Source organism: Apteryx mantelli, chromosome 2, assembly GCF_036417845.1.
Source record: "Apteryx mantelli isolate bAptMan1 chromosome 2, bAptMan1.hap1, whole genome shotgun sequence".
In the NCBI taxonomy this organism is placed as follows: domain Eukaryota; kingdom Metazoa; phylum Chordata; class Aves; order Apterygiformes; family Apterygidae; genus Apteryx; species Apteryx mantelli.
The window spans coordinates 69,936,988-69,964,866 of NC_089979.1; positions in this window are offsets into that span (position 1 = coordinate 69,936,988).

The window sequence follows — 27,879 nt, forward strand, 5'->3', positions numbered from 1 at the left end:
TTCTTTACCCTTTGATGACGAAGAAGCCTATTATCACTTTTTTTTTTCCCTCTGGAAAGCAAGTTCACTAGTGTAATCAAGTTCATACTTCTATCCAATTATACACACCAGGATCTCATGAATTAAGACATGTCAGCCATATAAGATTTGTAATTATTCAAGGCAAAGGGCCTATCATTAAACGTCAGGATCCAAGCAACCTCGCCATCTCCCTGACCAGTGTCCATTGACTCATGTCGGTATAATGGTTCACCCATATACTGGGGAAGGTCTGCTTCCCAATCAGTTTGCTGCACCCCTAGTACAGACAAATGCTACTTACACACCAGAAGTGGTGAACTTAGGCACCCACCTGGTACAAAACAGTGATACAGCACAGCTATTTGTTTCTGTTCAGGGTGTTTTGCTGTCCTCAAAGAAAATAATGAATCTCTGTAGCACTGCTAAACTCAACTGTACTTCAGAATTAAAATTGATGGCTGGGGGTAGTGGAAGTGAGATAAGTCATCTGCAAAGCAGCAGTTTTCAATTGCTGACCAGGATTTATCCCACATTAAAAGACTTCTAATTAAAATTGAAGATACTGAAGGAATAGAAAGTACCAAGTCTGGAGTCATAAAGATGTCCTTTATTATTGCATTTCCACACGAAAGTTTCTAGATTTCAGTTGATAACCAATGAATGAATATGCAGCATGTACACACCTCTAACATATTTTCAGCATTTTGCTGATGCATTCATTAAGTTATGTCATATATCCATACTTTGTTACAATAATTAATGTCTAAATATTTATACATTAGAAAAGCAAATTAGGGCCTGGGGTCCCATTTTTCTAGGGATGTCCAGGCACACAATAAATGCCTGCACTGCAGAGACTTAGTGTGTCAGGCCAGATATCATAAATGGTCAAAACAAAGAGTCAGGATAAGGGTCAATAGAAGGGCGAAGTGAAAAATGGGTTCTGCAAAATAATTTTTAAAAGCCCTAAGCTCTCTCAATTCCTTGTAATTTAAATTTCAATTTATTTAAAATAAATACAAAAGTTTGAACACCAAAATATGGATGAACTTACATGCACTTTGATTTTGATATAGTGTTTCAGTTTATTGCTAATAAGTAACATCTACTGCATTAGGCCTTTAGAGATGGAAGTGCTATCAAACAGAAATGTATATCAGAATGCCATGGAGAAATTGCAGTGAATCTGAATATCAGACTTCGGAGATAGGTCTTCTACTGAGATATCCCAGCATGGCTTCACCAATAGAGCTAAACCCATTTATATCAGTTGAGAATGTGGTCCAGATAATGGATGGACTGGTTGTAGGATTTCTTCAGATTTTTTTTTTTTAATATGGAAAAAGAGGAAAGCCATAAGGCTTTTCTTTTCCTTAGCCTACAATTCTTAGTTGCCTCACTATCCACTTTTTTTTTTTTCCCTACCAGGAGACTAGAAGAATAAATGAATGATAAAACAAAAGAAGAGAAGAGCAAGGGAAACACAGAAGTTAGAGAAGTATCTCTTATTCAGAGTCTGTAGGCAGATCTTTTATGTAAAATGCAGTGATTACCATTTTACCTTATATAGTAAATCTTTATTTCTTCAATAAAGTGACTCTCATTTCCAAAAAGGCGATATTTTATTTTTTCTCTCTCTCTCTTTCCCTCTCTCCTTCTCTGTCTTCTAGCACCTTTTTGTCTAAGCATATCCTAAGATTTTTTAAATAGATAGAATAACAACAATAAATAGTAAACTCTCTTTCATTTTTTAATGGAGTTTGGGAGAAGTGTCTTAATTAGTATTTATAAGGTTTGGTTTATTTGTGTGGATTTGAGAATTGCTTTAACCAGCTGGCCTTCATCTAAGTATTGTTTTGCTTTGGCATTAAGTGAAAGCTGGAAGATGATGTTATTTGCACCAGAAACAAAGACAGTGTTTTGCTAGAACTTCAGCATATGTTACCTTACCAGCTCATTTCATGATTTCAAGTCAGACATGAAATAGTAAGAGGGTACTGAGGAATGACTGAGCTGAAAATTTGCTGATGACTGCCTTGGACACAGACACCTATCTGACTTCAGTATCCTGGTGAGTTTGATCTGGTGGGAAAGACATGAGGCGGTTAAGTTTATTTCTGTTCACCTCTATGTTTTTTGGAGATAAAAGAAGAATATTAGATGATGGGCAACATTAAACATTGCACAGAATGTGTAGAGCTGTATCTTTATTATTAAAGAGCCATGTGTCCACTTAAGAGCCCTAAATCCCTGAACCCTGGCCCTAAATCTGCTTGCTGGAGCTTTGAGACATCAGTCAAACAGCATTATCATTTTTGTTTTCTTGTTCTTGTTTCTTATTAGAAAACAAACGTTGAAGCTTGAATAACAGCTGTGAAGCTATTAGCACTGAATGTCTTTCTATGCAGTCGTGGATAGTATTGGTGGACATACTTGCCTGGTTATCATCAGTAGGAGTACTTCAGGAAAATAGGAAATACATGTTCCTTTGGGAAAAAGATGGCTCAAGACTGGTGCTAGTCAGTCAGGTTTCTGTGATGTAGTGAACAGTGAGAACCCGCACATGTAGCTTCGATTCTTCTAACTAGCTAACTTAACTCTTGGGCATGGACACTTAGTGACGGGCGAGTGAAGAGTTAACAGGACTGAAGTTTGTCAATTGATACGCAGAAGAACTGATAGCACAAGAGCTGACGTGCACAAAGCTGCTGAACAGAGGACTTAACAGGACTAAAGTCGTCTACCAACCGATATGCGCAAGGATTGATATGCGCAAGGCTGCGGAATGGCAGCATTAACAAGACTGAAGAGGTCTGCCACCTGGAATCTGCACGGACCCCCAGGGAGGGAAGAAGCAATACGGAGGTGTTGTGGTCTTGCCTCGCTAGCAGGGTCCTCCCAAGCAGACAAACAGACAGTCCTGTGATTGCGAAACTTGCTAAAAGTCAGCAAAAGCAGTGTTTGCCCAGAGCCCCAGCCGTATAAAAAGAGACTTGGGAGCTAGGAGAGTTTGAGCAGGGACGGGAACGTGACCTGATCATCCTCTCCGGCTGGACCGTGAGTATTCCCCCCCCTCCCCTTTTCCTGGGACGCTGGGTGAAGGTAACTCCTCGAGGTTGAGAGCCCTCTCACTAGGAGAGTGAACAAGAAAGCTTTCAAGTAGGGATAAGCAGTCCTTCCCATTAATAACGCAGTAATCGACGGTTTCAGGTTATCCTTTCTAAATTAGTAACTGATGGTTTTGTGTTATCCTTCCTAAATTAGTAATCGCATTATTTTAATGGATGTTACTAATCCAAGAACTTGTGTGAGGAAATAAACATCTTTTTTATTATTATATTACTGTCTCAGTCGTTGCTATCGAACCTTCATAGCATGACAGCGTGACAGTTTTTGGCGTAGTCGGCAGGATAGGATAAGGATAGGATAGGACACAGACTTAGTGGATACATAAGCTGGGGTAACCAGATAGAAATATTTTTGAACTATGTCGCTGCGTGAGTTATTGAGAAGGCATGGAAGCGGACCCTCAAGCCCTGGGATTGACTGGGCAAATGATAATTGGGAAAATGAAGCCTCTGTTGTGTGTAGGATAGAGGAAGTCAGAGGTAACCAAAGAGATGGGAAAGGAAAAGGTGGTATATGTGCCATCTTAGGGGCCTGTTTACTGGCAGCCCAACAAGCCAATCGGACCCATCAAAAAACTAAGGAACAGTTACAAGAAAAGGTGCAGGAGTGTGTAGATCTTGAAAGAAAATTGAAATTAGAGAAAGAGCGAAATCAGAAATTACAAAACAAGTTAGAACTCGTCCTTTCAACAGCAAGGAAGCCCCCCACAGCAGCTCAGATTAGAAAAATGCTGGTGGAGGACCCGGACGACTGGGACGGAGATATATGGGGAAACAGCAGTAGTTCAGAGGACGATGGTGATTTGTACCCTCCAGAACCCTCACCTCTGGATGTGCGGCCAGTTGTAAAAACCGAAACCGCAACAGGACCCCATGGGGGTAATGCTAGAACCACAGTTAGAACTACCCCTTACTCAGGAGACGAGATGGGAAAACTGCAAGAGAAATACTGCAGGCAACCTACAGAAACAGAAACTGAGTATTTGTGGCGGGTATCCTTAACAGGAGGTGATCGCATAATACTAAGTGAAGAGGAGGCATCAGGATATTGGGGACCAGGAGTTTTCCTGACGGGTAGAGTTGGGAATCGCTCCCTCACCTCCCGAGTAGCCTACTGGGCAGGAGGACAAGACCCGAGGAACAGAGGAGAACCTTTGAGAATAGGTATAAATACCCACAGTGAGCTTACAGAAGCCATACAAAAGGCGGCTTGCGTACAGCAGATATATGAAAGGGGAGCCTATGACATCCCCATGCAAGCCCCAGTAAGCCCAAACAGCCTAACGCCTTTAATACGGGGATTGCCTACAGTGTTAAAGCTGAAGCTACAAGCAATACGAGATCGCATTGTAGCTGCAGAGGCACACAATCATAATAACCTCAATGCCCCCCCCATGCCAATACCGACATGGGCGGATACCTTGTTAGAAGTGCATCGAACTGCGCAAGAGATGGGGATGGATACCAAACCACGGGAAAAGCGCATTAGACAGGCTACTGCCTCATATGCCCCGAGGAGAGGACATTCCCCCCCCAGGCGGCACAACAAGGAAATGGGAACTAAACAAGAAGACAGGGAGAAACGAAATAGATTGTGGCGACATGCCCTGGCATTAGGTGTTCCACGATCCATGCTACATAATCAGAAAACAGAGGACATAGAACAGATAGTGAGCAAGCTGGAACAAGCGAAAGGGGTGACTCTGCCATCCGCCCCACCTGGCTCACAAGATAGTAAGCAAGAATCTAAACCTAGTAACCCTTTCTCGGAGTTACGAGAAGAGTTGCATGATCTAAAAAACTAGGTAGCGCTGGTCGAAAATCAGGCCAACCGACCCGAGTACTATCAATAGCACAGCGGCCTGAAAGTTTAGAACCCCAGATTGTGATTCCGGTAGGACCTAGAAAACACAAAGTTTCTTTTTTAATTGATACTGGTGCACAGATAAGTGTTTTGGACAAGCAGACAGCCAATAGGTTAAATATCAAACCATCTAGATGATCAATTTTTATAAAGGGAGTTACAGGAATTGCTGAATCTTGTCCTTTGGCAAAACTTTGTGGCTGGCTCCCGGGAGACAAACGTCTTACCAAATTTGAGGTAGTAATAAACCCAAAGGGAAATGACAACATTTTAGGGTTTGATGTTTTACGAGGAAGAAACTGGATACTCCCAAACGGTACCCGGTGGAGCTTTGGAACAGCTAACATCAAGCTTTTGCAAACCTCCCCCGTGCTGCCGCCTAGTAAGATAACTAATGTTAAACAGTACCCTTTAGCATCTGCTGCACGATCCGGGATAAGCAAAGTCATTAGAGACCTAGAAGAGCAAGGGATTATAGAACGCACCCACTCCCCCTATAACTCTCCGGTGTGGCCTGTCGAAAAACCAAATGGAGAATGGCGATTAACAGTAGATTATCGCCGATTGAATGCTAATACCGCTCCCCTCACGGCTGCGGCTGCAGTCCCCAATATAGCGGAACTGGTGAGTCAGCTTAGGACTGCAGCCCACCCCTGGATGGCCACACTAGATGTAAAAGATATGTTCTTCATGGTCCCGCTAATAAAAGAAGATAAAGACAAATTTGCTTTCACCTGGGAAGGCATTCAATATACCTTCACTCGGCTGCCCCAGGGATACAAACACTCCCCCACCATCGCTCATAACGCATTAGCAAAAGTCTTAGATTCGCTTGGTACAACCCCTGGAGTACCAGAAACAGTACCAAGCTACCCAAGATCTCCCATTGCAGTAGCTGAACCACTCACTGAAAAGTCTGACCTAAATGGGGTATGGTTCACCGATGCCTCTTCACATAGGATAGCCACGGGGTGGCAATACAAAGCAGTTGCCTTAGAAATAAGCACAGGCCATACGATAATAGAAGAAGGCAATGGCAGCGCCCAAGTAGGAGAACTCAAGGCTGTCCGACTTGCCATAAGAAATGGAGCAACAACAGTGTATACCGATTCATATGCAGTATTCAAGGGGGCCACAGACTGGATAGGATTCTGGGAATGTAATAAATGGCAAATAAATAGGTGCCCAGTATGGCAGCAAGCAGACTGGGAAGAGTTGTTGGAAGAAGGAAGGAAATAGTCTGTTGCAATAGGGTGGGTGAAAGCCCACAGCTCAGACGGAAGTCTGGCAGCTAAATGGAACGGGATAGTTGACAAGTTGTCGAGGGTAAGAGGAGTAACAGTAAGCGAAGTAGAGTGGGACAGAATAGGAGAATGGCTACATATACAGCAAGGACATTCAGGGGAAAAGGATTTAGTAAAAGAAAGTATAGCTCGAGGATGGCCCATAGATATAACAACTGCACGACGAATCATAACAGCCTGTCCTCAGTGCCAACTAAGATTAAAAAGGGATCATCCAGAACAGCAAGCTCCACTACATATCAGTAATAAAAAACAATTATGGCAAACCTGGCAGATTGATTATATAGGGCCTCTTAAACCATCAAGTGGGAGAAAATATATATTAGTGGGAGTCGAGGTGGTCTCCCGTCTCCTCCGAGCGACAGCTGTCAGAACTGCGAATGGAGAAACTACCATTAAGGTATTACAAGAATGGTTCAGTGTATTACCGGTACCAAAGGAAATACAAAGCGATAATGGGACTCACTTTACAGCCCACGTAGTCCAGGACTGGGCGACACAAGAAGGGATTAGTTGGACATTCCACACCCCCTACTATCCCCAAGCAAACGGGATGGTGGAAAGGGCCAATGGCTTACTTAAAAGATATGCTCAAGTAGAAAAAGCGAGTTGGGACCTACGCATTAACCATGCTGTGCATCTACTTAATAATCGATGGGGAACATTCGGTAGTCCCAGAACCCAGGCCTTTTGCCCTATCGATACAGGCATCGTTAAGGATAATCCTGACATTGATCCTGCACGTGGTAAACCAGGACAGCCTGTGATGGTAAAACTACCACAAATTGGAGTAGTCCCGTTAACATTGTCTAAACCCCGAGGACCCCTTGCATGGGAAGCACTTGATGCCACAGAAAAAACCCATCGAATCAGTTCTCAGTGGATAATTCCTGATTATTAACCACTTATTCCGAGGCACCCTGCCTCGAGGAAAACCTAAATGTGTTCTCTTACAGGATACCATGTGGAGACTTGTGTTCCTACTCCAGACGGCCCTGGTGACAACATTGATCTCAAACCCATGGGGCAGCAATGTCAATATTTGGGAAAAGTTAGCTAGAGAAATACTAAATACCACTCACTTTTGTCTAGAAGGAGGAACTTCGGCGGCCCAAATTTACACCACATGCAATATTGGGTTCCCTATACCCCTAGAGACAGTGCAAAACAAGGCAATACTAGCAAATTTCAAAGTAACTAATACGTTTAATCAGATGTCTCGATGGGGTTCCGCCACAACACAGTATAACAAAGCAATGATAGAAATTAAGGTGAAAGGAATGTTTCCTGCGGTTGAGTGTGCTATGATGGTAAATTGTACCAGCAAAACCCGACCGTGCCACAATTTTACGGAAGATGGGCCTCCTCTTAAATGTAATCAAACAACCAATGTAACCTTTAACTATGCACATATTGTGCTCCCTACAGGAATGTTTTGGCTATGCGGGGTAAAAGCTTACTCCTACATTCCAGCCAATGCTACTGGTGGCCCCTGTACCATAGGTCGCTTGAGCATCTATATGCCAAGCAAACAAGAGATAAAGGAAATAGCTGGGAATCAAACACGAAAGAGGAGGGAGGCTTCATCCCTCAACCCTGAATGTAATTCAGAAGTAATCTTATTCTCAGCATCACAAATCTCAGCTGCAGCATTCCTTACACCTGGGGTGGGAGTTGCTATGAACTATCAAGCTATAAAAAAAGATTGCATGTTCTTTAGCTAAAACTATCAACACCACTTCTGCTGCCTTATCAGCAATGCTTAGAGATGTGCAAGCCTTGCATGCCGGTGTATTAGAAAACAGAGCAGCAGTTGACTATCTTCTTTTACGACACAACCATGGATGCGAAGAATTCAAAGGCATGTGCTGCTTCAACCTGAGTGACCATTCGACCCTGATTGAAGGGGAGATCACAAACCTTAAACACCTAGCTTTGGACATTAAACAGCATAATGATAACGGGTTTAATTGGCTGCAAAAATTGTTCCAAAATTTCGGACTGTCTGTATCAGCTTGGCTCGCGTCGGGCTTACAAACTGTCATAATAATTGTACTCATGATAATCATTATATGTATTGCTTTTGTCTGCTTGAAAGCTTTAATATTACGCACAATCTTTGCTAAGGTAAATGCTTTAAACACAGGCTACTTGCCTTTGCAACAAGATCAAACCCATGATTGTCCTTGAGGGGCAAAAAAGGGGGGGGGTGTACGGCTGTGACTCTGGTCACGGGGTGGACTGACGGGCGAGTGAAGAGTTAACAGGACTGAAGTTTGTCAATTGATACGCAGAAGAACTGATAGCACAAGAGCTGACGTGCACAAAGCTGCTGAACAGAGGACTTAACAGGACTAAAGTCGTCTACCAACCGATATGCGCAAGGATTGATATGCGCAAGGCTGCGGAATGGCAGCATTAACAAGACTGAAGAGGTCTGCCACCTGGAATCTGCACGGACCCCCAGGGAGGGAAGAAGCAATACGGAGGTGTTGTGGTCTTGCCTCGCTAGCAGGGTCCTCCCAAGCAGACAAACAGACAGTCCTGTGATTGCGAAACTTGCTAAAAGTCAGCAAAAGCAGTGTTTGCCCAGAGCCCCAGCCGTATAAAAAGAGACTTGGGAGCTAGGAGAGTTTGAGCAGGGACGGGAACGTGACCTGATCATCCTCTCCGGCTGGACCGTGAGTATTCCCCCCCCTCCCCTTTTCCTGGGACGCTGGGTGAAGGTAACTCCTCGAGGTTGAGAGCCCTCTCACTAGGAGAGTGAACAAGAAAGCTTTCAAGTAGGGATAAGCAGTCCTTCCCATTAATAACGCAGTAATCGACGGTTTCAGGTTATCCTTTCTAAATTAGTAACTGATGGTTTTGTGTTATCCTTCCTAAATTAGTAATCGCATTATTTTAATGGATGTTACTAATCCAAGAACTTGTGTGAGGAAATAAACATCTTTTTTATTATTATATTACTGTCTCAGTCGTTGCTATCGAACCTTCATAGCATGACAGCGTGACACTTAGACTATACCTGACAGATATTTTTATAAAATTATATTTAATTTGGAAAATGAATCTGTAAGCCCCAAGGAGAAGAATGTTTGTCACCATGAGTAGGCCTTCCAAAAACAACTTTTGTCGTGTTTGGCTGAGTCTACAGAAAATGGCAATGTTACTTCTACAGAAACCTTCATTTATGTCCCCAAATGCATTCTGCCTGCACCCTGATTGCTTGTCTGGAGAAAATTGTGTTGTACTAATTTCTTGCCTAAAGAAGTTGCTCAGTTATCCTGAAAAGAAAGGTGGCAGCTCCAGAAGATGACTCATCCCATCCTAAAATGCATCCTGGGTAATTTGCTTAGCCTAGTTGATGGGCATTGAAATAATTAATGTTAGGCAAGAAGTCTATTTTTAGGTCTGAGACGTATTGGAAAGGCTAAGGTTTAACTTGAAATATTAGGTGATCTCTTCATCATGCCAGATACAGTGATTGCTGTGTTTGCTGTGTGATAATGTTCACTTGAGGCATTAAAAAAAGATGCTATACATTGAAGTTACTTTTGCATTTTTTTCTGTGTAAAAAATAGATCCTGAAATTTGTCTTTGTCTGCTTTTTGCTTAGCTTCATCTGTTCTTTAGTGGTCTTCTTCACAATAAGGTGGTGGCTGATGATAGTAATGAAATGCAGCACTGTATACAATTCTGGAAATTTTGCTACCAAAAATTATACCTGCTATCGCATGTTTTGTTTGACAAGGTTTGACAAAACTCCTGTTGACTTCTCTATCATTTGGATTTTTGGTCTGGAACATTATAAGCTTCAGCTGTATACATACCTACATGTAATGAAGTGCCCGAGTCTTTCAAAATAAAAGGGTTATATAAATGGAAAAAAAGTAGTGACCTAAAAAAAAAGTCCTCAGAAATATCTGGCATACACATATAAGTACAACCAGAAAAAATGCTTTAAAAGTATTCAGACTAACGCTACAGTATTTCTTTGAAACACAACATGCTATTTCACAGGTGGTACTTATACATGTTTTTTAAACTGCTGTCTAGATGCCCTAGAACAAAACTTTTGTATCACATGATTTTTTTCCAAAAGCTGTGCACATGCTAGGAAATGTATAGACTCTGAATTCAATCCCTGGTGTATGGTGAGTCATGTGAGGTTTTCAATTTCAGCATTAGAACTAGAACAGATAACACAATGAAAGCTACTAAATTGTGTGTTTGAATGCTCATGTGTTCATACAGCAAGAGTATAGAATGAAGATAGAAAATGTTGAGAGAATATTATTCTGAAATGCTAGTACATTTCTTGATTATAATTGTTAGCTTGACATAACTATCATATAAGAATTGCTGTTTGGTAATCTCCCGCAAAATCAGGAGCCATTTGTAAAATCTTTTTGTAAATTTTATTCTGGTCAATACAGCATGGAAAAAATAAACAGCAAGTGTTATCACTGGAAGATAATGAAGAAGCATGAATTAGTTGGTATGCATTTCATTCCATAGGTGTGGTTTTAGGTACATGCTCTTATTGTATGCCAGGATAATTGTGTTCTTTTGGTAAAAAATTTGTAGGTGGTGAGAGATTAAATGTGATAGTGAGTGTGTTTTAAATAAAAAATTGAGAGAAGAAAATGTACAAAACCCTGAAAAATGGGTCATAAGCTTCACAATTTAGTCACAAAGCAAGATTCTATTTGATGGGTGAAATCCTGGTCCCAGTGAGAGTTTTGTCATTGATCTCAATTGAGATAAATTTCCTATTTGAGTTTCAAGGCAGGAAAGGTAAGGAAACTGTGATTCATTCAGTGTGGTGAATTCCTTTTTGGGGAGAACGGTTTTGAACAAGAATGTTTATTTTCATTTTGGAATATTCACATATTTTGTTCAGTACCGTAAAATGTCTCAGTTCTGCCTGGAAATGCATGCAGCCAGTGCCTTCAGAGGTATCCACAGCCCCTTATATGAGGGGAAAATTTGCCCTTATATGCTCACCATGTTACTGACTCAATAATGTCCCTGTATGCTTTTATTTTGGACATGACCAGAGGGGAAGTAATTACATTTCAACCTGCAATGAGGTGAAGTCCTCCTGCTCAGTCTAACAGGAAGCAGATTTCATAGACGGAAGCCTCTCTGATTATTCCAAACCCTTTTGTGTAGTTCAGCAAATCTGTTCTTTTGCTGGAAGTAAGACCTTTCCTTGCCAATGCTTTCCACCCATCCCTGGGAACGGTGCATGGCTGGTAAATCAACACAATTATGATTCTATTCCAGAGGACATACAACAATTTACATTTATATGCCAACATTTTCTTCCTTGTTGCCCCAGCAAGAGCTGGGAAATGATTTATAAGGATGCAGAAGTGCTGGCACAGATGTTATACAACCTCAGCATGTTTGCGTTGCACAGCGTGGCAGCCAATTCTGAAAGCGTCAATGCGCAGGTAGAGTGAGAGGCAGCACATGTGCCAGCAGTGCCCTTTCAGCGCCAGCACAGGGCAAACCCTGGCCCTGCTGCTGGTAAACGTATTTGGCATCAATCTTCCTAACAGGTCATTTCTGTGTGCTGCACTTTGGGGAGGGGATTGCTTGGTTCTTCTAATTAGTTGCCTCTGTTGAATTCCTAATGGACTTGTGGATCATAAAAACCTTTCCATTGTGGGACAGTTGGCAGCTTCATTTTATGTATGAATTTATTTTTTTTCTCCACCCCCCCCCACCTTCCGCCCCCATAAAGGAGGTTTGGAGGCTGAACAGATACACAGAATAAAAGCCTACTTTGCAGAGGGCAAATGCAGTCTCCTTCTTCAGGGAGGTTGGCATTACTGAGAAGATTGCCTTTTTTTTTTTTTAAATATAACCAGAGAATGTGAAGATGTCCAAATCATTTAAAAACACATTTCAAATCTCAGCATTTGGGAAGAATAAGCCAGTGGATGGACAGATTGCGAGCACCGTATTCTACAAAAGTAGCTCACTTCCTGAACTTAAAGGCATTTCATATTTCATGATGTGGTGAAGCGGGGGAGTCTGTCTGGTCTAATTGGCGCAGTACCAATCAAAGTGTCTCATTATGCTAGGTTCTCCATTTTATAAACCTTGAGTATCTGAGGGTAAAACGGGTTAGGTGCTGGGGACAGGTATGAATTTTCCTCATTTCACCTGCTCTGTATACGAAAGTCTGATATGAGTCACTATTTAGTATTCCTTTCAAGTATTTGCCAGAGCAGCGAAACCTAAATCAGAGCTCTGGTTTGTGGTTGAGCTTGAACATGTACAAAACTATTCTGGTCTCTGTCTCTTTGGGAGGGGTCTTCCATGGGAAGGGAGCTTTGATTTTACAGTGGTTGGTCCCTAGGAGATACTCTGAATCTGCATATCTCCTAGCCCACCTCGTCCTGCTGCCTTTGGTGCTGGCCTTGCCCATACGGGAGCCTGAACTTCATGGCTCCAGGCCACATGGCAGAATGGGTTTTGTGCATGGTGAGTAGCACCCTATTTTTGTCAAAATTACCAGCACAAGGAAAGAGAAAAAAAGTTCACGTCTTGCACCAGTTGAAATGTGCATAGTTAAAAAAACGAACCTGCTCCTTGCCTGTGCTAAAGGAAGCAATGGACAAGAAGATGAAAAAAGTTCTTCATAGAGTGTAAGTCAAGGCAGAAGGTTATGTTTCTCCCATTAAGACAGTAAATAAATAAACAGAATCATAGCACAGTAGAAAAGTTCTGTAACCTTTTGCTTTCAGGATCATTGGTATGAGGAAAATTAGGAAATTGAGGAAATTAGTCAGCTGTGGGTTGTAAAAAACACAGGCCAAGATTTTGGGGGTACATATTGTTGGAGAAATTGCTGCTTTAAGAAACTGGCTTTATCCCAGGCTAGACACTGTGGATTACAAGTGTGCACATGCATGGCTCACAGGTTAAGTCATCTGGGAGAAGAACAGTGAGGTTGAGGAGGAAAAGAGGGCAAAGGGAATTAAACCTTAGTCATTGAAATTGTGCTCTAGTCTACCCAGAGTCAAACTTCTGCAACGTGAGGTTTCATGGCTTTAACTGAGGATCAAATTTAGCCACATATATAGGTGAAATTAAATAATGCAACAAATCTGGGTTGATATTTGGGGAAAATCCTCTCCCTTTCAACTATGGGCAACCCTACTGCAGGTGGTAGATTGTGTTCATTTATATCAAGACTAATGTTTTCATTCTGATGGCTGGATATACTGAGCAAAATAGGCTCTAGTAGTAGTAAACAACCTCCCTGTGAGTCCTCTAAAATACCCCAACCCCTTCATTCAGCACTGAGAGATGTCCAAACACTCCAAACACTTAGTTCATAAACAACCCAAGCGTTTTAACACACTTTTCTTCTTCTCCCAGGGGGTGTTCTTGGCTTGTGTTTGCTCCCTTTATTACAGCTTTAATCTTACGATGTGAACTGGTACTTGTTTACATTTTTATTTTTAAAGGCTTTTTTTGTGTATGTGTGTGTGTGAGTGCGTGCACTAAAGTTCTAAATTGACAGATGCCTTTTTGTAGAACTGAAATGACATATCTAAGTTTTACTGCTCTCCTCCCTGTATTTGCATTTTTAATTACTTGCATCATATTTTATTAGTGTATTACTTGATGAAGAATTCCAGCTAATTAATTTCACCTAGAATTATATACTGGTATATGAAAAATTATACTTGGCCATTTGTGGAGACCAGACGTGTATTAGGAATATCTGATCCCCATCTGAAGGATTAAAAAAAAAAAGCAAGAGCAAACAGCTGATTGTAAAACTAGTCCCTTTTTCTCAAGCCCTAGAGATATTATTGGCAGATATCCTTTATTACTCACCCTATATACTACACATTAACTCAGAAGTTTGTTCTAACTGAGTATCATTCAGTCAGATGACTTTTTCTTCAATCGTTTCAGCTTCAATTTGTAGTAAAGCTAATGTTGTTGCGTTCCGCCTGTATGCAAACGTTCATTTGCTTCCATTCCAGCATGACTCACAGAGATACAACTTCATTCTGACCACAAATTTTTTTGCAATTTAATTTTATTTTCTAGGTGGAATTAAGAGAGGGGAAATATTGATTAAGGATGTAGGTGTTTTATTAAAAGCTACCTATAAGGGAAGAGGAAGGAAGAAAAGAAAATATGTTCTTTCAGAAACGTGACCTGATCCTGTAACATGGCTGAACATACACACATGCGTGCACACACGCACACACACACACACACACTCTCTCTTTCTCTCTCTCTCTCTTTGTGGATATCTCTGGTTTGATTCTTTGTCTGCACTGACAACAGATGGTGTTTTAATAAAGTCCAGTAGGAATATTACTGTGAGTAAACAATCCAACGCATGCCAATTTCATAATTGCTGGGTACTGATACAGCCTCTTACCTGATGAATCCAAATTGGGAGGAAACCAACTGTGCACACACCTACTGGCAGAAGCCAAATTCACAGCTGTGGTATGCTCCAGCACTGAGCTTCACCATGGAAGGTAAATTGCAGCTCCAATCATCTTTCTTGGCACAAGGTTTGGGGAACAGCTGCCATCTGGCTTGGCATCAAAGTATGGTCACTGAGTTTCTGGGAGATGAAACAGCTTGCTTTTTTACCTTGACACGCATGAAGATTGCAATCTTCATCTTTACAGGTATCTCTTAAAATAACATTCTTGGCTTTCTGAGCCAGAGATTTACCAAGTGGGATTTTTTTCTTTAAGAGATTCCCACGCCTATGGGGACTTGAAGTCTAAACCTGTTATATGCTAATTAAAGATTCACACCCACATGACTTGTCAAAGAGATAAATCTTACTCATTTGTTTTCATCATTAGCAGGAAAAAAATTGTAAGGAATACCATGCCTTACATTAGCAGATTTATGTGAAAATGTTTGTTTTTAATAGAAGTGGAGATGCAGTTAGAATAGTTATTCCCACCACTGTTAATACAACCCAGTATGGAAATAACATCTTGGCAGAGAAGAAAGGGGTGAAAGGCAAAAGGAATTTGAATACTCAGAACCATCATCCCAGCTAGAAGTGAGTGTATAGACTGCACCCAGTAAGTGATTACCTATTCAGTGCATTACATGGTCACATATACATATGCATATATATATATATACATATATTCAATATTAAAAGACCTTTAAAGGTGATGGCAGATTGAAGCACAGGAGAAGCAGGTGAGTTTCCCCCTCTAAAGACACTATAATCTATGGCCGTGCTCAACACTGATATTCAGGTGCTTCATTTCTGCTTCTTTGCACTGTGGAACTCAGGCCCAAGTGCTGCACAGCTGCACATAAGAATAACTTTGTTCCCATCAGCCGTTCTTAGTATCAAGAATTTAGCAAATTCCATGCAAGAGTCTAATCTTTTGAAATTTTCTTTCAGCCAGGCTTAAGGTATTGATTGAAATCCCAGATAAATCTCAGTTAAATTAAAATCCCAGATTGAAATCTCCAGTAAGTGTAATTTTGGAAGTTTATTTGACATTATCAAGATGCTTTATGTTGATGAGAACCAAGTTTATTGGTTTGCATTATTGTGTTGATATATTATATCATAGTCTTTCAAGGTAATTTTACACCTGTGAATTGGTGTTTTCAGATGGGAAGTAATAACACTGGAATTTTTTCAACCACTGTACTATTCATAGGCCTTTGAGGGATCAAGATTTTTTTTTTTTAATTGAAGATTACCAGGACCTTAGCCTGATAGCAGAACTACTTTGCTCTGGATTTGGAAATTCTACTGAATTCAGAAATAAAGATTGCAGTGCGCTTTGCCCACACTGATTGTTTTGTGCAAGGAATTAAGTAAGAGAGCCAGAGAAGACTGCTCCTCCTACTTAAAGGTATGCTTTGGAGTTGTAAAGTGTTACTTGAAAAGGTTCTGTTTCTGTCTGAGGCTTCATGAAGTAACATTTACCCTGTTCCACTGTTTAACAGAGGGCTTCTTCGATGGGAGATCACTGGATTCTCACATGCAGACATCGAGTATCCTGCTGTCCCAACCAAGTATTTTCTTGCCAGGCCAGAGAGGGTCAACACGGACATATCTTTTGTGATACACATGGTTAAAAAAGTGTGCCTAGCTGTTCTGTCGATCCATCTAGTAAAAGGCTTACATGCTCAATAAGCTTTATGATGATTAGTCCAGAGGTCAGTGCTGGGCTGGATTACTTTTGCATACGCTTTCTGCTGGATGCTGTTCTATCAGCAGCTAGTCTAGACAACATCTTTAGTCATTTTAATTCACAATTGACAATGCACTTCTAAAAATGGCAATTTTTGAATAGGTATAGATAAGTGCTAAAGGAATAGCCACTTTATACATTGCTAAATAAATATACAAGGAAATGTTCTGGCAAGAACTGCTGTGATGTTCAGTACCTTCAGCAGAACTGAACAGTCTCTTTATTGGAAAAAGCCTTGGTGAAGGTCCAAGAAATGCTTTCATGATAGTTGCCTGACACAGCACTCTGACTGCACGGTGCCATTGACGGACAGAAGACGAAGTTATATGGAAATGTTTAACAACCTCTTGTTGGAAAAAATGTGTTCAAAAAAAAAAGGGGAGGGTGATGCAGAAGAGGAAAAATCTCTCCCTGCAGGTTTATCTAGCTCTGAGATTGGAATACCTGGAGCTGTTTGGAGGTGCTGACCTCTTTGTAGCTAGGTGGCATTTCAACACAGCATCTGTCTGCTGACTCAGATTCTCTGCATCCCATGAAATTTTAAGTTTTTTTGTGGAAGGAAAACACCGGAACACTTTAAAAATGTTATGGGGGCTGTGGGATGTGGTGGTCTTAAATGTGGAGCATAACAGTGTCCCTGTGACAGAATCACTCTTTTCCCTTTCTCATATTTCTGTCATCACAAGTTGAGTTCAACATTAGGAATCAGGTCGTGTCAGCTCCAGAAAATATTGCAGTCAGGATTCTATGTTACGCATGATCCATTGTTTGACAGCCACGAAAACAAGGGTTGGACATGTGAAGCCTGTACATGCTATACACTGACAACCATTTAATTCACTAAATGAGTATTTTCTTTTAATTGAGAGTAGAGGTTGTGAAATCACTATCTACTCCACAATCTGGGGCTCTAAACATTGACTTATAGTAAGAGAACTTAATTTGGCCCTGAGCCAAAGCAGAAACAATGAGAGATTCTGAAAATGGATAGGAGCAGCAGTCATAAATCTAGCACTTAACTAAGGATTGATCCAGCATAGTGCTGAGAGGTGTTTATCTCATCCATCACCTAACCTTGAGACTGTCTAAGCTGAAATCACCTCAGTCTTGTACACTAGGAGCTGTCTAAGACTTTACAATGTCAAATAGCAATTTCAAGCTTCTGCATAGGATTTACTATTCAAAACAAGGTTTGCTGTCATTTTCTTTATTATCATGTAGGCAGTTACATATCTCTAACTCCCTTCCATTTTTTTCCATAGGCTTCTCTTCATGGCAACTTGTAGCAGTTTCATGGCATCAGCAGCTCCTGAAAAAGGGTTAACATTTTTAACACCCGTGTGTCAGCATTAGTTTTCCATAAGTCAATGCAATGCTGTCAGATCCGATGACTTTTTTTGTTGGAATGCCATTTACAAGCATGATTAAATTATTCTCTGGAGTAGAATTGATACCTAAAGTAGATATATATTCCTCTAAAAGAAGTAGAAGATATACTACCTTACCCTTCAATGCTCTTACCAACACTTTGGAAAGAAAGAAGGCTGTCCATTTCAGTGTTCATTAGAACAACTCTCTGAAAAGACTTCATAGCCTGAATAATAATTTTCTCAGATATGGTTATCCTGTTTTTTTTGGTATAGGTCCATTTGGAATGGGGAGAGAGAAGGAGGGTGGTATAGTAATGTGACAAGGGAAAACACTTGGACAAATATTGAACTTCATTTTCTCTTAATCAGAACTGACATGCAGACAAGGAGTCTGTCCATTCCTGTGACTTTAATGGAGCTGGGGAAGGGAGTGCCTACTTTGAAAAGTGTGCATCCAGGAACAGATCCAAGTCCGACCATTCCCACAAGCTGGAGGCATTTGGATTCACTCTGGTAGATCGTCCCAGGACAGACATCTATAGCTGGATTGAAATAGGAACCTTCTTGAAGCCCTGACTTGGGCCCATCATGGGTATTAGCTGGCCTCCACAGATTAAACAAAAAGAATGTCTGTAACTTCCAGCACAATATATTCCATTTCAAATATTTTATGATTGCTTTCAGAGAAATATATTAAAGGATTAGGTAAAAGCACTGTGATGTACATCCTCTGGAGCCCCTCTTTGTATATAATGAAGGGGTGCTTAAGTTCTCCTGTGGGTAAAATTTTCTGTGTCTGTAGAAGACCAAATCATCAGGATATATGTGTTTATCACTTATAGTCACTGAAAGAATTACATTCATCTCCACATCTTTAATAGGAGTTTGGCATATATTATGCTGTACTCTAATATTCTGTCACCCCGATAGCCTCTGAAGCGGTGCTGTGCTACAGATGTGTATACGAATTGCTTCCTCAGACTGTGAGAAATACTATACTTTTCAGACAAGTGATCATAGTCAGAGCCACAGACATATTCCAAGGAGGCCCAAGGCAAAATGCTGACTTTATTTTGGGATGAAACAATTTGGAGGCTTTCTCTAAGCCCCCAAATAGAGGAAATGGGGTAAGTAGCCTGTTGCCACCCCACACTCTTATCTCAGGTAATGCTGAGCCTAGTTCAGAAAACCAAAGAGCTGACTGGAGCCTTTGTCCACCCTCCACCCCCATCAGATGCTTCCTAAAGGTTTGGAAAATAAGCAGTTCACTGGATTTGGATTTTCATTGCTGCTCTTCTTTATTGTTGTTGTTCAGGGCAAGCCCAGAAGTGTTGTCAATATATTATGGAAAAGAGTTTTCTCATGGTATTTCTCATGCTATCTCAACTGCAACACCTAAAAATTATCAGGAGGACGTTATCAGAGTTACACTGCAGGACTTCAGAGGTGTAGCTACAGTCATTTAGATAAGTTTTGTTTACACTGATTTGCCCCCATTCGATCACACCTCCTTCAAATGTGTTCTGTTGATAAAACAGTATACATTTCATGGCTAAACTGGGTGGGATTTCAAATGGTAAATTCAGTCCAGCCCAGCAAAGCACATGCTTCATTTTAAGCATGCTTAAACACAAGTGGACTATTTGGATGGCAAAACTGAAATATGTGCTTAGAAGTGAAAAACTCCACAAAACCAATAAACAACTTAATGACATGGAAGGTCAATTTTCCTTAAAAAAACCCTCCAAAACAAAAAAGAACTCGAACAACTGCATGGAAACAACCTCAGACCCAGACTTTTTTTTCAAGCCAGCTCAACACCCAGCATGGGGGCTAGATTTTTCAAAGAGCTCAGCTCCCATTTATGCTCTTAAATACAGGCCAGATTTTTATAAATGCTCAAAATCTAATGTTTAGAGCTCATTGGACATCTGGTCACTTATTTCTGTGCCAGAGCTGAAGCCTTCTAGAAATCTGGTCCCAATTGTGGATGCTTGGCTCTTTTGAAAATTTCACTCCATGGAAAATACTTTTATAACAGCAATTTTTTCCCCCAAAAGGAAGAGTCATGAAATGCAATTATTTTATGTACAATGTCCACACTTTAAATATAATTGTTTACAATTTTTATTTTGCCTATTAGAAGTCCCAGACAAAAAATATTTTCACCTCCTCCCCAAAACATTTGGGGTCTACATGCATATGCAAAGACTAAAAAAAGTAAATATTGTTCTATTATAACATGATATTGCTTTGGAATTGAAACTAATGGAGCAGTCTCATAGACGAAGAAAAAGTGAAAAGATATTCAGAATGAATGTGCACCACAGTAAGATTGTAAGTGGTTCCATCACTTGAAACAGAGTGTCTTAGAAATAACAATAAAAAAAGAAAAATCATTTTGTCTGAGAGGGCCTTGAAACTAATCAGGCTATGGCATTTTTTTTTCCTTGCAAAAATATAAGTGACCTGTTATTTTTTATATTTGCCCCTCAAATGTTATAGTTATAATTGCTATCCTGCTGTGAACAAAGACCAGTCAAGCTACACAGAGAGTAACATCTTTACTGCTCCCTGCAGTACAGCCTATCACACTGAGGCTACTGATCTCTCGACATAAACAGAATGCAATTGCCTAACTGCTAGATATAAACATAATAGCACTGTTTAACTGTCACTCGCACAAAGTGTGGGGAAGTATGCTTAAGTGTCTAAACAGCATCATTTTTACTGAACCCACAATAGCTGTTCTAATGGGGAGCTTGCATGGGGATGGTTAAAAGGTCTCGTTTTCCAGCTGAAGAGCCATGTAATGAAAATTAAGTAGCATCCTAATCCATCAACTGCTGTCTCTTCCTCTACTTCATTCCTTACCAATAATCAGGGAGTCATAAATACTGGAGGTGGAAGACACCTATTAGATCATGCAATTCATCTCCTTGCCAAGGCACGGCTGTTCCCCGCAGTGATCCTCCTTCTAGACATCTTCCAAAGCTATTTCAGCAGTCTCAGGTGATGGTGATTTCATTGCACCCTGTCAGAGACTGTGTCCAAAGCAGAAATATCTCCTCATTCTTCAGAGCCGGTCTGACGACATGGTGACTCCCGCACAGTGCTCTACTTACAGGATTACAGTCTGTGTTTTCAGAGCTAGAGCACAGGAACAAACAGCTGCGGTGCCTGCGCCTCTTGGCCCCAGCTCCCAGATGCCCCACAGAGCCATGCTGGCAGTTACATCCCTTTCCCAGAAATCGCTGCCTGCAAGCTGGTCTCTGTCCAGGAACCAATGCAGGAAAGTGGCTGTGGCACGGCCCTTCTTTCTCTCTCTTTTTCTCTTCTGGTGCACCACGGTTCCCCCCTCACATCCTCCCACATGCCTTGGGGCAGGGGTACCACATCAGCCTGTGCTTTTTGAAGGGGAAGAAGGAAATATGTGGATGTCTGCAGCCCTTTTAACCGCCTACCCTCACCCATGTAATTCAGCACCTGTCTCTACTCATGCCTCAAAAGAGAGGATTTCACCTATACCTTGTAAATCCTGAACTGTAAATCATCGGCCCCTGTCAGCTGTTGTCTAGCACTGAAGAACTCACCTTCTCCTGAATTTCAAGACTCAGTTTTATGCTTAAGCACTTAGCCAGGATACAGAATAGCAGTTTGGCAACTAAAATGCACCCTAGGGAGCATATAGGCAACTAAATCAAAGAGAATGAATGCAAAATAAATAACAATTACCTTGCCTAACTACTAAGGGTAGGAGAGGCTGTCCAGGTACCTGTATTTACACCACAAAGCTTATTTATAGTCTTAAAGTGGTATTATCACATTTGTGCAGAGTTGTTCTCATTTTGGTTGAACTAGGCATGGTGGAGCCTAAGCCCACTAGGGATTCACAGACTTATACCAACGTCTGAAGCTCGTAATGGGTCCACAGTGGTAGGTGTGCACCCAGCAGCGCTGTCGTTACCGCAGTACACAGTCACTGTCGTTCAGAAACATGGTCTGGAGGCCCAAGGGGAGACGGTTTGGGTGGAGAAGAAAAGGAAAGTCTGCCTTTTGAAAAATAAGATTTCATTAGTAGGTTAGAGTTCTTGCACGTAACTGGGAAACCTGGGCCTTCCCCTCAGTTTGAAAGTGTTTGAACTCACTTCCCAGGAGGAATGCCATTCCCGCTGGCTCATCTTCCCATAAGAAGGCATGAGAGAGTCATCTGTATTCAAAAGACCAATTTATGGTCCTAAGTACAAGAAGCTGTTTCTTGGCTCCAAGTAAGAGTTTTTAAAAGCTGCTTAATTCAAGGCTGCAGGTTGGCAGCTAAATATGGCACTGAAAGGGGCTTTTGTACATATGCTCTATTCATAGATATAGAGCATATGTATGAATATGATACATTTTAGCATTTGTTATTAGCTCTTTTTTGACAACCCCTCTGCCACTCAGCTCGGTGTTGTGACTGCTGTGACTGCTTTTCCTGAACATGTAACTTTTCCCATTTGTTGTGTGTGGAACTTGACTTGGTTTTGTGAAATTTGCTCATGGAAATGGATAGGTTCCAAGCCCCTTTTAAGCTCCCTTTTAAGCTCTTTAAGTTTGCTCTCTCTGTCTTTCCCTGCTCCTCCACTCAGCTTTCTTTCTGCTTTCTACCAAGGTAGCAGCTTTTGGTCTAGCTACGAGCCCAATGCTGTTTGCTTCAAAAGCATGCTGTCCAGGGTTACTTTTCAATTCCAGTGTGCCTGGTCCATCTTCCTGGTAGTTTCCAAAGTAAAATAAGAAGTTCTGCAATTAGTCAATTTTTTAAAATATAGTCATGGAGCATACTGTACCTATGAGACTTTAAACAGTGAGCAGAAGCATAAATTGATTGTTTAGCTACATAAAAATTGATGGGGTTTTTTGAAAATGAGCCTTTTTATAATAGCAGTAAGCCTGCCATGTCCCTGAGTAATTATGTCAGGGGACATTTACCACCTTGCTTATACATTTATGTGGGTTCTGAGACAAGATGTTTCACCCATATCTATATGTAACCCAAAGAGGTTTCCCTGTTCCAGCAATGTTGTTGCACATTATTTACTGAAGTACTCCATTCTGAGAATAATAAAGTGATGCATATTACCATAGCCAATATGTAAAGAAACTGTTTTTTTATGAGTGAAAAGCTTATTAGCAATTTCAGTATGATTTAGGTGACCCATGTAAGCAAAGCTGCTGTTAAAATTGTCATAAAATTAATATTATCTTAAACTTAAATAACTACGTAGTGCCAGAGCAATTTTTTAAGATTGCTACTGTGAAATTAGTGATAATGCTGGGATGAGATGGTCAATACTTCATAGCATGGCTCCCCTAGCCAAAGGATATAAATAGTACTCGCTTGAGCTATAGCCAGGAGTTGTCTTGAGAAAGAAATCATTTACTCTCATTATCTATCCAGTTTTCCCTGAGAGCTGTACTACTTTCAGGTTATGGGGACAGAACTGACTTGCTTTCTTCTTTGGGCTTCACCAGCTCCTGTGGCTACGTCATGAGCCAGGATTGCAATTGCACCAAGGTACAGCACTTCTGAGAGCTGGCATCGCCAAAAGAGTAGAGAAAGCCATGTCCTTAAAAGCCAGCCTCTCTACTAAGTTTGGTGAGTGATTACTAGGTTTATTTCCTCGGAAGTCCTCTGAAAACATTCTTAAGGTCACAGTCAACTTGATGGTGCTTTTATATAGCCTGGTTTGCCCTCTGAAAGGGACTACTGCTAGGACAAGTTACCTCAAGACATTCTGTTGCTGAGGTTCAGGGATATATGATGGGTTTGGGGTGAAAGGTTGCCAGCAAAAGGAATGGCTGTTGGCTCTGTATGTGGAAGGACTGTAGGAGGCGACCTTTGAATTTGTGCTGTGACATCCACCAGGGAATAGTGCATCAGCCTTCCAGAAACAGCATTTGTCCCAAGGAGAATATTTCCAAAAGACAGCACTTCAGTCTCCCTCTCAGATAGATCCTAGGCAGAGTTTAATAGGATGGACAGACACCTTGCCCAAAATCCATGACTGGATTTCATCAAGTGCCATTGTAAACAAACAGAAAAGTAAAATAAAACCAAAATGCTACCTATCCATGCATACGCAGCAAACACCCGTTTGCATTTTCATTTACAAAGTAGTTTAGCTTTACTTGCCATGAGAAGCTTGGTTTCCTTCACTGCATTTCTTCTCAGAGAAACCAGCCCCTGAATGCCAGAGCGACACAGTGCACATTTGGCAGGGCATTGGTCACATCACATTAGGCTCCGTCACATCACATCAGTTGATGTGACTGACAGAACCCGACGTCTCATGTCACAGCAGGGCACGTCGCCCAGCATTGAGAGTTACCAAGACACACTTTCTAGCAAAATAAAATAAAAATGAACTGAAATGGTGTTGGGTGGGGGAACATTCTTAAGGTCTTCCTGGTCAAAGTGATCTCACAGTGAGCTGTATGCTGGCTCATTAGCTTAGAGTAAGATGGGTCAGACTTATTAGTAGGTTCAATGTTATTTGTTACTTGAATAACAGAAGGTTGGTTTTATTAAAATGTGAAAGGAGATGAAGAGGCAACAGCTCCCTCAATAAATACTTCACATGTTTGTGTGTATTTAAGCTTGGCAGGCATTAAGCTAGTTGTATATGTTTGGATGCTGTCTGTGGTTATATCCACATACACAGGTAGACAAATGGATAAAACACCCACAGACACATGGAAAACGGTTACCTGCTCACACTGCATTTTTCTATTTTGAAGCCTGCAGACACCTCACACTCCTGTGTGTGAAAAAGCCAGCAGTGCTTTACTCAGGTGTACTGGAGGAGAAATGACTGCATTGCTCCCAGCCTGGGCAGACTTTTTAGGCTGTAGGCATCTTCTGCCTTTTACTGTTGGCCTGCAAGGTCCTCAGTGGGTCTTGGAAGAGCCCTCAAATTTGAGAGGAGATCCTTTCCTTCCCATTTGGCTTAGAGACAGAAATCTATTTTCATAACCCCCACTGTTGCTCCTTTTTGTTGCTCTGGCAGTTAATCGGAGGGCAGAGCTTTCTTTTTTATTTGTTTGTTCAGTGGGTGGTGGAGAAGGAGTGGATCAGCTCTATTGCCCTAACACCCTGTACCAAGCCCCTAAAAATCATGAACTGTGAATATATACAAGCAAGGAGTTATATCTTGTGTGTGTGTGTATGCGTATTATAGCAGTGATAAGCATAGTTCACAAAGAAAACCTACATACAGCTGTACATATTAGCAGTTAATATACATTAACTTCTCATGATCTTTAGAGGCTTAGCAGTGCAATTAGTTTTTAGTCTACACATTGTCTTCCACATTCTGTTTGGACACCTCAGACTCTCTTCTACCTTTCATTTTCATGCATATTGTCTGTTTTCTGACACCCTTCCCCCATGCCTCATGTCCATGCATACTCTTCTCACAGTCCCTTCAGACTCCTATCTTCAGCCCTCTTCAATCACTCTCAAAGCACGCCCCTTGGCTCTTCAGGATGTCTTCTGCTTCCCTGATTCATTTTATTTGTTGCATAGCTTACTGCTGCAAGTCAGTTCAGTTATTTACAGAATTTACAAATGTAAAATTTACAAATTTACAATTTATCTGTGGAAATCAGAAAAGGGCCTCCTACCCTGAGCCAAGCTGGGTTTCCTCACTGCAAGCAGTGGAGGTGGCAGCTGTCCTGATTAGGGTCAGCCTACCTTCCACTTGAAAAGCCTTTTAGAGAAGACAGCCAGCTTGGATGAGAAAGGTTTGACACTTGCCTCAGTGAAAATAATGGTCAGTGATTGCTCTTCTGAAAAAAGGGAAACAGTCTGAACTTTGAAACTGATAATCTGTGCTCAGCCTTTTAAAACAACGACCACACTAAGCTCAGGAAATTCCTGGTGAAATGACAGGAGTTTGCAGTTTGACTGAAGCACAGCAAAGAGAATATTTCTAGCTAGGCACACTGTCTTGTACCACTGACTTTAGATTATCATCAGCTTCAGGAATAGGAAAGATAATACGAAGCCACTTTTCACTCCACTCTTGTAGGTGTTGAAAGCAGCTCAGCCTGCTGGCCTTGAGAAATGGTAGCTTGTAAAAATCACTGTGCACCTTGCTCTCTGGCTCATTAGAAACAGCGTTTTATGAATTTCCTTCCTTTATTTTCTATTTTGATGGCATGCAGGACTTTGTGTCATGTTTCCATCATTAAACACTAATTTGCAGTACATTAGCCGGGCAAATATTCATATAAAAATAAACACAAACTTGGCTATATTTGACAATTTTTAACTAAACACTCATTTATTCCCAGGCAAAATCCTGGTGTTTGGTTAGAGCTTTGCCATGGGAACACTGACCTGCCTGAATGTGGCTAAAAATATATATACTGTCTGGAAAAAAACCTTGAGAGGCTCTAAATGTCTGTTATCACTAGGAACAAAAAGAGCCTTTCATGTTACCTGAATACGTTTCCTCTGCTTTTTCTTTCCTGTGGCTCCTGTAGAAATAACTATGTCCCAAATATTAGGAAGGTAAAGTTAGTTTCTGTGGCCAGATTCATACTGTTGAATTAAGCACTTCCAGCGAATATTCCCTAGCCCTGGACCTTGATTCGAATTGAATTGTTAGCAGGGACCAGGGCACGGTTTGGCCCATGTCAGCTTCTGCTGTCCCGACCGATTCCCAGACCCGTTTCAGGAGTTCATCTGGGTGCTGGGCCGCTTCCAGCGGGCTCAGGTATGGGCATGGGGTATTTTGTGCCAGCTGCTGTCATTGCCAGAGGATGGTCCTGCGTTTGCCCAAATCGCCTTCAGAGAGGCAGCCCACGTAGGTAGCAGGGATGACTCAAAAGTGGCAGTGACAATTCAGGTGCTGCCACGGGCAGCAGTGGGAGCTGACGGGCACTCGGCGCTACTGAAATCAGGCCAGACAGGTATGACTGTTTTTAGGACTCTGTTTGGGAAATCTTGATCTATGCGTATCTGGTTCTGTAAAGGTATGTACACACGCATACAGAAGACCATATTGAGACAGGTCATAGAAAGCACTAAGAAGTTATTTCTGAAGTCCCGTAAAGCCGCATATTAAGAACAGGAAATAACCATAGGAGCTCAGTCACCCCAGTTCGCTAAATGAACAACTTAGGTAGGCAGCACTGATTACAGCAGGTACTGGTTTGCAGTGCAATGGATAGAAAAGTAGTTGGTTTAATTTGTATTGATCATGTACACTGGGATTTTCCAAGACAAGCTAAGGGAATACATAGCCCAATTCAATAAAGATGGTGATTGTATCTCCCTTATGGTCCTTTGAAATCCACTTTTAGAATATTATTTGGTTTAGTATATAAATATTCCATGCAAATATTTATTCTTAAAAGTTGTCTGACTGTCTTTTTAAGGCTGCCCTATTAACATCTCAAGACAAAACTTTATGAAGTTGAAATTGTTCTATACCTTCATGCATATGTATTATTATTCAGATTATTCAGTCATCACTGATGTGCATCTACTATATCTCAAATAACCAAATGTTAGATCTTTTTTTCTAAATAGGCACAAATATGTGAAATTGTGTAATAATTATCTTTTTTTTCCAATACAGTCACCCAATTTTCATGATGATATCATGATTATAAGCTCTATTATGTTTTTTTAATTCAGCATTTTAATGCGTGTCTTTTTGTTTCTAGAATGTATATTCTAATATTAATGTCAAAATTACAGTCATATTTTCTGCATTTTCTTTTGTATGAACATAACTTGATTTAATCTGTTACATTATAACTTTCTTAGATATTATTTTTACATCTTAGGCATTTATATTATATTTTGGACACATAATGTTTTAGACATATTACATAGTAAAAGACAGTTGTAACTTACTTCCAGAGAGTCTGTTATAGAAATAACACTTGTATTGCAATGCCTAAGAATATATT